We start from the raw sequence: 12,804 nt of genomic DNA, 5'->3' as shown, positions 1-12,804 counted from the left end.
CTAGTATACCTATCCTTACACACATACATACACTGTTAAAGATAGTCTTATGTATATGTTCCACAACTCCATTCTGCTACAGTGTATTGTGTACTGTTAATCTATGTATTATTCCTTAACTTTCAATATACATAGTAAAGTCTTTACTTAGGAACACTGTATCATTATCACTTTGGAGAGTTTTAACTCTTATACTGTACTGTGTAAAGAGTTTCATTGTATACTTTACATATTCAGTGAAAGCATTGCTTTTATACTACATAGGTAGTATAGTTACCTATTGTGTAGCATCATCTACAATAGTAAAAAGATATTCATACTTGCTGTAAGCTTGTACTAGGGCAGGTCCCCATATATTTATATGGAGATGATCTCTATAGGATTGTGTAAGAGGTGTTGTTTGTATTTTTAGTATTTCATTGTGTTGTATGTTTGCTTTAATACAATCTGTACACTGTGCATTTTTATTGTCTGTTATCCTTTGACTTATAATCTCAGAATACTCTTGTATGAGTTTGTGCAAGTAATCAAAATTAACATGACCCATTTGTTGATGTAAATCAACAATAGTGATTGTGTTAATAGATTGTTTATTATGATGAGAAACTATCATATACAAGTTATTTTGTACATGTATTTCACCAATCTTTGTATGAGCAGGAGAATAAATAATACATTCATTGTTTGTTTTTGTTAAAACATATCCTACTTTGTATAATAGTGCTTCACTAACAAGCATGAAGTTCAGATTGGGATAATAGTATATGTTTTGTAGTGAAATTGTATTCACCTTTGTATGCTCATCAGCTTTGTCTTATAGTTTTACATTAAATGTCATCACTCTACTTTTGCTAAGTGTGAATGACAATTTATTCACAATTGTAACATTTATTAGGGTTGAGTTCCAAACATTTGTAAGACAGAACAAGTATAGAGTAGTGTGTACATTTGCACTAGAGTCCAATATATTAATACAATGTATTAGTTCAGTATCATTACAACATATTGTGTTGATACATATGTTTGGATTGTAATTGAACTCCTCAATGACTTCTTTCATATTGTCAAATGAGTTCATGAAGTTGTCTACTTGCATGACACTATCCTCTTGTACTTTGAATACTGAAAATATGTCAGATTCAGTGGATAGAGCAGATTGAACAGGTAAGCTGCTGGAACTTGATGCTGAGGCTTCTACAATTGTAGACTCTAGCATTAGTGTTTCATTAACATCTTTAATAAATGCTGTTTTGTTATTGTCTCTAATGAATACTACTGTATTAAGTACAGGTTAAGACAGTATAGTAGCAGTAGTAGAAGTAGTAGCTGTTTGCCTATGCTTTTTCTTTCAAGCTTCTGTTGTTTTGCTTGTTAGAGGATTTCAGCAGTCTTTTGACATATGCCTGTACTTATTACAGTTGTAGCATTTAACTTTATTGTAAGGCTTCGTTTTGCCTTTAGCTACACTTTTGCCTTTTGTTTGTAGACTGTCTTGTTCAGTATCTTGTTTCGTTTGAGAGTACTAAGAATGATACTCAGTATATATGTTTTGTAATTTGTGTATCAACTTAGCTGGTATCAGAATGTCTTTCTGAGCTGCTGTAACTGTTGGTAGTTGATTATAATAGGTAATCTGCCTGTCTAGCATTGTTGCTACCCATCTATACTCACAAGGAGTAGCAAGGTTAATTACTGAGATGTATGTATTGTTATTAGGGGCTTTATTATGTGCAGACAACTGCCTATAGATTTGTTCAATGTTGTCTAACATCTTATCAAACTGTGATACATGCCCTTTTACTGTAAACAATGTAGATATGTCTACAGCATGTGTCATTGTTGTTTGAACATTGTATTGTTCAGAAAGCACCTTCATGAGACTTCTAACACTTGTATGCATTGTGAAGTTTGTATAAATTGTATCAGTTATTGTTTTCATTATACAATAATACAAAACATTGCCTGTATGTATACTAGCATCATTAGAGGAAGGGGGATCGTACTCTAGATGGTCTAAGAGTATCATGGCAGTGAGTGTACTGTGTATGTGTAAGCACCATATCTTGTATCCCTTCACACCAGCCAACTTTTCTGTTCCCTCAAAGAACTTTGTAATGTTAGAGTCCTTCATTATAGTGTTAACAAAGGTATGCATCATAGACAACATTGTAATGGGTTTGGGGGGAGAGGGAGGTCTTAGGCTTGGTGGTCTGGTAGGAGGTGAAGGCATTCTGCAAGAGCAAGTGTATGAGAGCATTCAATAGGTATCAAGGCTCATAACCTTTTAACAAGCATAGTAGGAGTGCCCCAAGTACTCTCTCTTATTGAGACATTAAGCAAGTATCTACCTTATATACTACATAGTGAAGTCCAATAATCCAAGACATTCCAAGTGCAGTAATTCTACATAAGGCAATTGGGGATTTCCTAATCCAGAGCATAATCTAATAGACATTTAATGTAAAACTACAAGACAAAGACAATGAGTATACTAAGGTGAATACAATTTTACTACAAAATGTATACTATCATCCCAATCTGAACTTCACACTTGTTAGTAAAGTGCTATTATGTAAAGCAGGATATGTTTTAACAAAAACAAACAATGAATGTATTATTTATTCCTCTACTCATACAAAGATTAGTGAAATACATGTACAAAATAACTTGTATATGATAGTTTCTCATCATAATAAACAATCTATTAACACAATCACTATTGTTGATTTACATTAACAAATGGGTCATGTTAATTTTGATTACTTGTACAAACTCATACAAGAGTATCCTAAGACTATAAGTCAAAGGATAACAGATGATAAAAATGTACAGTGTACAGATTGTATCAAAGCAAACATACAACACAATAAAATACCAAAAATATGAACTACACCTCTTGTACAATGTTATGGAGATCATCTCCACATTAATATTTAGGGACCTGCCCTAGTACAAGCTTACAGTAAGTACAAATATCTTTTTACCATTGTAGACAATACTACACAATAGGTAACTATGCTACCTATACAGTATAAAAGCAATGCTTTCACTGAGTATGTAAAGCATACAATGAGACCCTTTACACAATACAGTATAAGAGTTAAAACTCTTCAAAGTGATAACAATACAGTGTTCCTAAGTAAAGACTTTACTACATATATTGAAAGTCAAGGAACAATACACAGATTAACAGTACATGATACACTACAACAAAACAGAGTTACAGAATGTATACATAAGACTATCTTTAACAGCATATGTATATGTCTGTTATTAGCAAAGTTACCTATGAAATTCTGGGTATATACAGTACAATATCAAACGTTTATTTATAACAGAATACTGAGAGTTACTATTAATTTTGTAACACCATATTACAAACAGTATAATGAACATTATCAAATAGATAATATACAAGAATTTGGCACATATTGTATTATACAAAACAAACAAACACATAAACTACAACCTAGAGGCCAATACACACAATGGTTAGGTTTTAATACTAACAGTAAAGGTCACTTAGTGTGCTATGATAATAAAGTTACTGTCAAACACAATGTACAATTCATAGACAAACCAATGTCTAGGATTGAAGGGGAGAATAATCATAACAATGATATATTAAACAATGATAAAACTCTTCCACCTAATAACAATAATAAAGACAAAGAACCTGTCATACAACACTCTACACAAGAGTAAAGACCAGTTAAACAAATTATAGGTTTAAATTACAAAGATGATATAAACCTAGTTATGTATCTAACAGAATTTAACAAATTCCTCAACAAAATCTATAATGACCTATTAACATATTATGATACTATAACACACATAGATAAAGAACAGTGGATCAAAGCTATGAAGGATGAAATACAGTCACTTCAACAATGAAATGTATGGATATATACTATCCCTCCTACAAATACAAATATAATTGGAATGAAATTTGTCTATAAAATCAAAAGACTGGCTAACAGCCAAATAGACAAATACAAAGCACAATTTGTAGTGTAAGGATATGCTCAAAAGAATGGAATAGACTTCTATTCTGACAACTTATTTGCCCTAGTAACAAAACTATCAACAGTACAATTATTGTTATCTTGGGCAGCATTTAAGAACTATGAAATACATTAGATAGATGTAAAATCTGTATATCTTTACAGAGAACTAAATGAGGACAAACTCATTTATGTGAAACTACTGCCAGGCAAGCTACTTACAGATATTAAACCTGGACAGGCATTACATTTAAATAAAGCATTATACAGATTGAAACAAGCAGGTAGATAATAGTACAAGAAGATTATCAAACTACTGCTTAAGATCAGATTAGAACAAGCTAATTACAATCACACTGTATTTTATAAGAAACAAAATAACAAAACAATTCTTATAACATTTATGCATGTCAACAATATTACAATTATTGGCAAAACTACTACTATAATAACAGCATTTAAACATGCATTAAGACAATACATTGTATTCACTAACAGTAACAAAATACATTAGTTACTTAGTATTAAAATAAGCTAAGATAGACCTTAATGAACAATTAGCTTACAGTAAAAGCATTATATTGAAAGTATAATCAAGCATTACCACTTTGAAAACAAAAAGGCACTACAAATGCCTATTACTCCTAGAATAGATCTATCTAACAATACAAACAATATGTACAATACAAACAAAAGTAATAATGAAACAATACTATACATGAATATGGTAGGATTGTTAAGATATGTTGCAGATTGCACACAGTCAGACATATCTTATATTACTAGGCAATTAGTGTGCTACCTACAAAAGCCCCAAATGTATCACTACAAAGTAGTAAAACATTGCTTTGTGTATTTAAAATATACAATGAATTACTGGCTTCAACTTGGAAGCACAAACACTTTAAAACTATAAGACTATTGTGATACAGACAGACAAATGACAGAAGGACATAAAGTAATAAACAGCTACATCTTTCAATTAGCTAAATCAACCATATCCTAGTCAAGCAAACAGTAAAACCTGGTACTACTATCTGTTTACAAAGCTGAGTTGTAAGTGCTAGTGTATACTACTTAAGAAGCCATTTGGCTCAAACAATTCACTGAAGAAGTACTACAGACTGAGTCAGCACCTATTACAATTTATTGTAATAACCAAGGTATAATAAAGACTGTAAAGTCTGACAAAATAATGTACAACACTCACACTAAACACCTTGATTTATAAAAAGACTTTGTACAATGTTACATTCAAAACAATTACATTAATGTATACTATATCCAATTGCAGAACCAATTAGCAGACATCCTTACAAAAGCTCTCTATGTTCTACAGATCAAGCATCTAATCAAACTATTAGGCATACAGTCTTAGTTCTTAATTAATGCTTAAAGGGGAGTATTAGATTGTGCTCTAGATTAGGAAATCCTTAATTGCCTTATATAGAGTTACTATACTTGGAATGTCTCAGACTATTAGACTTTACTATATAGTATATAAGACAGACACTTGCTTAATGTCTTAATAAGAGAGAGTTTAGGGGCACTCCTGCTATACTTGTTAAAATATAGCTTTTTATAATTTTCTCATTTTAAAAGGTTAGATATATAGTCTTTTATATTTTTTAGAAAATTTATATAATTTATATGTTTATAAGCTAATATAAGCCTTAAGACTTTTTCCTGATGTTGGCAGGATATTAGACAGACAGAACTATTTTACTTTACCTTCCTAACAGATTTCATCTTACTTCTAACATCTCAGCTAACAATCATTTCTTTTTAAGGAGTACTTTATTAAAATTCAAGTAGTCAAAAGTGTTACAGTTCTCTACTCTTGTACCTTCAGTTCTAAGGGTTCTACACCCTTCTATACTAGAACTCAGGACTTCTGTCCCTCAGGGGTGCTGTCTATAAACTATATGTATACTAACTCTTACTACTACCCCTCCTTACTTTATTATTCTATTCCTTTAACTACCCTTTCATTCCTTGTTCATTCTATAGTCTCTTACCCTTTGTCCATCCCTTCATTCTTTGTACCTTTATCTTTGACCCTCCTTTCTTTCATTCTTTATAGCTTATCATTCTTAGTAGCTTATACTCTCTGAGTACTCTTGTATAGTTTAGTATATATAAGTGTATAAGATCAGACTAGTCCTATAGTCTTGATCTTATTTACTCTAGATAGTCCTGTACTCTTAGGCTCACTCTATATACTCTACTCTTGTCTCACTCTCTCTCTCTGTCTGTTCTACAAGTTCTGACTACATTCTAGTACTTGTATTCTATATTTCTATTGTGTAGGATAGTTGTAGCCTAGGTTCTCTCACTAAGCCTTTGAGTCCTCTCTATACTGTTACTAACATCAGATCAAGACTCCCTATTACTACTCTACAACTCTCCTATGTTTTAGGCATTAGTACTCACTGTTGTGTTGATCTCTTTTCTTTGTCCTAACCCTTTTACATTTTTAAATTTTAAACTTTCTAAACCCTTTTAAACTTTTACTACTCTTCTTCTATTCATTACCCTTTTTAGTTTAGTACTGATTCCTTTATAGTATAAACATAGACCCTTCTACACTAACTGTCACCCCTACTGTCCTACCAGATTAGTAGTTGTGAGCAAACCTAGCTTAATATGTATAAACCTCTATTTAAGAGGCCTTTACTAACTATATACTCTCAGCCTTCTCAGAACCTGTTCTAATCATTCTGAAAGTCACAACCTGTTCTAGAAAGAAAGTACATATAGTCTACCCTTCAGACTTTAATAAGAAACACTTTAAGAACTTCTAGTACTAAGTTAAACTATACATAGTTACTACTTTGACTAATGTATTCTCAGATCTTGATTGTGTCCTATTTGTCCTCTCCTTTATAAAGGAAGACAATGTGACCACTTAGGCTTAGAACTGTTATAGTTCTCTACTCTTATACCTTCAGTTCTGAGGGTTCTACACCCTTCTGTACTAGAACTTAGGACTTCTGTCTCTTGAGAGTACTGTCTATAGACTATATGTGTACTAACTCTTACTACTACCCTTCCTTACTTTATTATTCCATTCCTTTGACTACTCCTTCATTCTTTGTTCATTCTATAGTCTCTTACCCTTTGTCCATCCCTTTATTCTTTGTACCTTTATCTTTAACCTTCCCTTTCTTTCATTCTTTGTGGCTTATCATTCTTAGTAGCTTATACTCTCTAAGTACTCTTGTATAGTTTAGTATATATAAGTATATAAGATTAGACTAGTCCTATAGTCTTGATCTTGTCTACTCTAGGTAGTCCTGTACTCTTAGGCTCACTCTATATACTCTACTCTTGTCTCACTCTCTCACTCTGCCTGTTCCACAAGTTCCAACTACATTCTAGTACTTGTGTTCTGTATTTCTGTTGTGTAAGATAGTTGTAGCCTGAGTCCCCTCACTGAGCCTTCAGGTCCTCTCTACACTGTCACTAACATTAGATTAAGACTACTCATTACTACCCTACAACTCTCTTACATTTTAAGTATTAGTACTCACTATTATATTGATCTCTTTTCTTTGTCCCAACCCTTTTACATTTTTAAATATTAAACTTTCTAAACCCTTTTAAACTTTTGCCACTCTTCTTCTATTCATTACCCCTTTTAGTTTAGTATTGATTCCTTTATAGTGTAAACATAAACCCTCCTACACTAACTACCACCCCTACTGTCCTGCTAGATCAGCAGTTATGAGTAGAACTAGCTTAATATGTGTAGACCTCTATCTAAGAGGCCTTTACTAACTATGTGCCTCCAACCCCTTCAGAACCTGTTCTAATTGTTCTGGAAGTTGTAACCTGTTTTAGAAAGAAAGTGTATATAGCCTGCCCTTCAGACTTTAATAGGTAGCACTTTAAGGACTTCTAGTGTCAAGTCAAACTATATATGGTTACTACTTTAACCAATCTATCCTTAGATCTCAATTGTGTCCTATTTGTCCTCTCCTTCATGAAGGAAGGTAACACAGCCACCTAGGCCCAGAACTGGATCAAAGGACATTAGATTGAAAGTCTAATCCAACTTTAGAACAATGAGTTGTATTTAGAATTTATAAGGCAGCTCTGTACTTCCTTCATCAATCTGAATAAGAAGTGTAATACACAGAACAAGCTTGTGTCTCTATAATAGGGCAAACATTCTACTAATGCCTTCTTTCAGGAGTTTGATATCCTAGCCTAGAAGGCAGGATTTGTACTCAGGTTTGATAATGTCCTTATTAGAATACTTGAAAAAGCTCTTCACCCAGAACTAGTTGATAAGATTCTTAGAATGATGCTAGAACTGGTTACTTACACTGAGTGGAAGATGTGCACCATTTCCTTCAACTAAGCTACAGCTTAAATGTATTAAGTCTATACAGAATACTTACACATGTGTCTAGCTCTGACAGTTCTGAGCCCTTGAATCAATCTGCCTGTAATTTGTAATCAATCTGTTCTGATAGACATTAGAGAAGCCTGAAAGTAAGGAGTATACTTTACCTACAGAAAGTCAGAGTACTAGATTAAAGACTGTCTGTAGAAGTAATAGTATATCTGTCAGGTCATTAGAGTAATAATGAGTGACAAGTAGGATTTGTAGTAAGAAGCCTTTTCTACAAATCTGAAAGTCACCTCAGAACTCTTAGACTCTAACTATGTACTCTAGGATTTTGTAGAGGCCTAACAGTAAATACAGTACTGAAGGGCTATAACTCAGATTTTTTAATAGCTACTTTTGATTCAATAGACACTGTAAGATTAGAAGTAAATAAAGTAAGAAAAGCAGAAAAAGTAGAAAAAGTAGAAAAAATAAATTAACAAAATTATTTATTAGAAAGAAAAAAGTCAAAAACAAAAGTAGATAGTTCTCCTATTTCTTCTGATTCTTTTGATTCTTCTCTTCACACTTTATCTGAGTCTAAATCTGTACAATCCAACCTACTACTTCTGTGTTCTAAGATCTTAGAACATTCAGAACACTACCTAACCCTGTTCACTACTTAGTAGTTTGTCCATAATATTAAGTAGGAATAGCCTTAGCTGAGTTTACAACTAAGGACATAAGTCTGTCCTTGTCAAAAGAGAGAGGTTAATAAGGAAATGTTAGTGTATATACTTACCCTCTTAGATGATAAGACTATACAAGCTGTATGTTCCCTTCAGAACAAGTAGTAGTTTATTAGAGAATGTTTTAAGTACTAGCTCTAGGTCTCTATCCTCTTGACTGCCTTCTCAGGATCCTCCCAGATCTAAACAATAGCTCTAGTAGATAGTAGATACACTAGTTCATACATTAATAAGGCCTTTGTGTAGGAACACTACCTCTCTACTCAACATGTTCTACTTCCAATCCTAGTATACAATGTAGACAGAACCCTAAACTAGAATAGTTAGATTACTAAGTTTGTCCAACTACAGATGACTATTTAGGATTATAAGGAAAGTATTGAGTTTAGAGTCACTAACCTTAGAAAGACAGACATCTTTATTAGATTTGAATGGCTTAAGGCTTACAACCCTACCATTAACTAGTTAGAGTAGACACTCATGTTTAATCAGTGTTCTAAGTCTTACAGTTACTTTGTACTACTGTTCTAAGTAGATACAGACACTTCTAATGTTACTAACAGTTCTGATAAAGGTGACTAGTTGTTCTTCTTTGACTAGGATAAATATGTAGACACCTATTCTAGTTAAGGTAGAACAGAGTCAATCTGAAGAATGTTTAAGACAGAACTAGTCTAGAACCCTCTCAGAACAACTCTACTCTAGAATGTACATAGACCTAGCCTGCTGGATTTTGTCTAAGAGTTCCTTAAAGTCTTTAGTAAAGAGGAATTTGACTAGCTTCCTAAACACTATCTTTAGAACTATACAATTGATTTGACTAAGGGTTTCTAACCTAAGGATTGTAAGGTCTACCTGCTTAACAGAGACAAGTAGGAGGTACTCAATGAGTTCCTTCAGGAAAATTTTCAGAACAGTCAGATCCAACTCTTAAAGTCCCTTATAGTCTCCCCTTTCTTCTTTGTCAAAAAGAAAGATAGGAAGCTCTACTCAGTCTAGGATTATTATTGTCTTAATAAGAGTACTGTTAAAAACAAGTACTCACTCCTCCTAATTCAGGAGCTCATTAATAAGATGTATACATCCAGGGTTTTTACTAAGTTGGACATTTGATAAGAATACAATAATATTCAGATCCAAGACAGAGATGAGTAGAAGACTGTATTCTGAACTAATTATAGATTGTACAAACTGACTGTAATGTTCTTTAGACTAACTAACTTGTCTACAACATTCTAGTCATTCATAAATCATATTCTCACAGATCTGATTGACTCAGAGTATGTTAGTGTGTATCTGGATAACATTCTAATTTTCACCCAGACAGTTAAGTACTATTACTGACTGATTCAAACAGTTCTACAATAGCTCTAAGATAATAAACTGTTCCTCTAAGAAGCAAAGTACTCTTTTGTACAGGAGTCAGTAGATTATCTAGACTTTGTGATTAGTAGAGGAGAGGTCTGTATAGATCTAGCAAAGGTAACTGTAGTTCAGAACTGGTTACAACCTCAGAACCTGAAACAGGTCCAAGTGTTTCTTAGGTTTGTAAACTACTACTAATGCTTCATTTGAGACTTTAGTACCATTACCTAGCCTCTTCACAATCTTACTAGTAAAGATGTTTCTTAGTAATAGGATGATTAGTAGTAGTCTGTGTTTGAGTCCCTTAAGTAGGCTATTACTAGTAAGCCTGTATTAGTAGTTCTAACAGTTCTAGACAAGTTCTGAGTCAAAGCTGACTCTTCCAACTTTGCAAATAGAGTAGTACTGTCCTAGTTCATTGACAGAAAGTAGTGTCTAATAGTGTTCTGATCAGAATCCCTCTCTACAACAGAACAGAACTACCCTATCTATAACAAGGAACTTCTTGTAATTGTCTGTTCCTTAGAGGAGTAGTGTTAATATCTTCTTAGTACTATACAGAAGTTTAAGATTTAGAGTGATCACCTTAATCTCTAATACTTCCAGGTGTCTCAGAAGCTCAACTACTACTAAGCCTACTAGATGTTAGAACTGTAGGACTATGACTTTGTACTAACCTACAAACCTGGAACACAAATAATGAAAGCTGATTTACTCTTAAAATGAGTAAGTTATGAAAGGGGAGAGAATAATAATAAAAATCTTGTTCTCTTAGACAATTCCTGTTTTGTGTCTAAGACAATCTAAGAGATCTGACTCAAATCCAAGAATGTTAACTTTGTCACCTGTATACAGTAAGCTCTAAGATACACACAGGACTAGGTCATAGTAAAGTAGTTAGAGAAGTAGGCTAGGAATTAGGAGGAGGATAAGGATAGACAGGTTTACTAGGAAGGCTGACTGTACATTCTGAAGAATTAGAAGCTGTGAGAGGACATTGTCTAAGCTTATTATAACAATCTGACTGTAGAACATTTAGGCTAACACAAAATGTAGAAACTTATTACTTGGAACTACTAGTAGTTAGGAATGTAGAGGGAAATTCTAAAGTATATAACTAGTTACAATATGTGCTAACAGACTAAGGTCTACCAGACTAGGGTTCAGACTCCTCTACATCTGTATTGGATCCTGGATCACTCTTAGGAAGAAGTCTTAGTAGACCTGATTAGTAAGCTACCTGAGTCTTAGAGTTACAACACTATCTGTATGATTGTTAACTAATTCTCTAAGTAAGTCTATACAGTTCTGACCCAAACAGAACTTACTTCTGAAAGTATAGTGTACATCTATTAGAATCATGTCTTCCAGTTGTACAGACTCCCTCAGAAGCTCATTCACAATTGTGGACCACAATTTAAGTCAAAATTCATACAGGACTTGTATACACTCCTTAGAATTCAAGGGAACCCTTCTACTGTATATTACTTACAGACTGACAGTCAAACTGAGTAAGTCAATCAGGAGATCAAGCTCTACCTCTGAATGTTCATCAATCATTAGTAATCAGATTAGTCTGAATAGTTAGTCTTAACAGAATTTGTACACAATAACTAGTAACACTCTATAACAGGACAATCCTTGTTCTTCCTCAATCATAGAAGACATCTGTACTAGGAGACAGTTCTGAACCAGAACAACAGTTCTGAATCTGTAACAGACTTTGTAGAACAGATACACAAGACCAGGGAAGATGTATAAGCTCTTTTAGAGAAGGTAGTACAGGTAATAAAGTAGAACTATGATTGGAAGAGATCTGTAGCTAAGGATTACCAGTCTAGGGACAAAGTTATACTAGAAGCTACTAACCTGACTACAGATTGTCTAATGAAGAAGTTGGACAACAAACACTTCAGACCCTTTGTTATTAAAAAGAAGGTTAGTGCCTCTGTCTACAAACTCCAACTTCTGACAATATAGAAGCACATACACCCAGTGTTTAACAAGGTTCTACTGTCTTAGTACTACAATTCTAGTTTTCCTTCACAATAAAGACCTTTACTACCTCTACCAGAACTCATTAGTTCTAAACTAGAATACAAAGTAGAGTATATAGTAGATACTAAGCTAGTATGTAGGAAGCTCAAGTTCCTTATCTACTAGAAGGGATACCTAGTTGAAGAATACACTTAGGAACCTACTAAGAATCTCACCTATACTACTAAAGCAATCCAAGATTTCTATCAACTTTATCTGAGTACTCTGTATTAACTCTACCTTACAGAGTTCCAAACCCTACTAGTTCTAACCTATACCTGAACTACTGACCAGTCTAATGTTACTATCA

This window comes from Fomitiporia mediterranea (genome assembly GCF_000271605.1).
Source record: "Fomitiporia mediterranea MF3/22 unplaced genomic scaffold FOMMEscaffold_6, whole genome shotgun sequence".
NCBI classification, from domain to species: Eukaryota; Fungi; Basidiomycota; class Agaricomycetes; order Hymenochaetales; family Hymenochaetaceae; genus Fomitiporia; species Fomitiporia mediterranea.
This window is presented reverse-complemented; position numbering follows the sequence as displayed.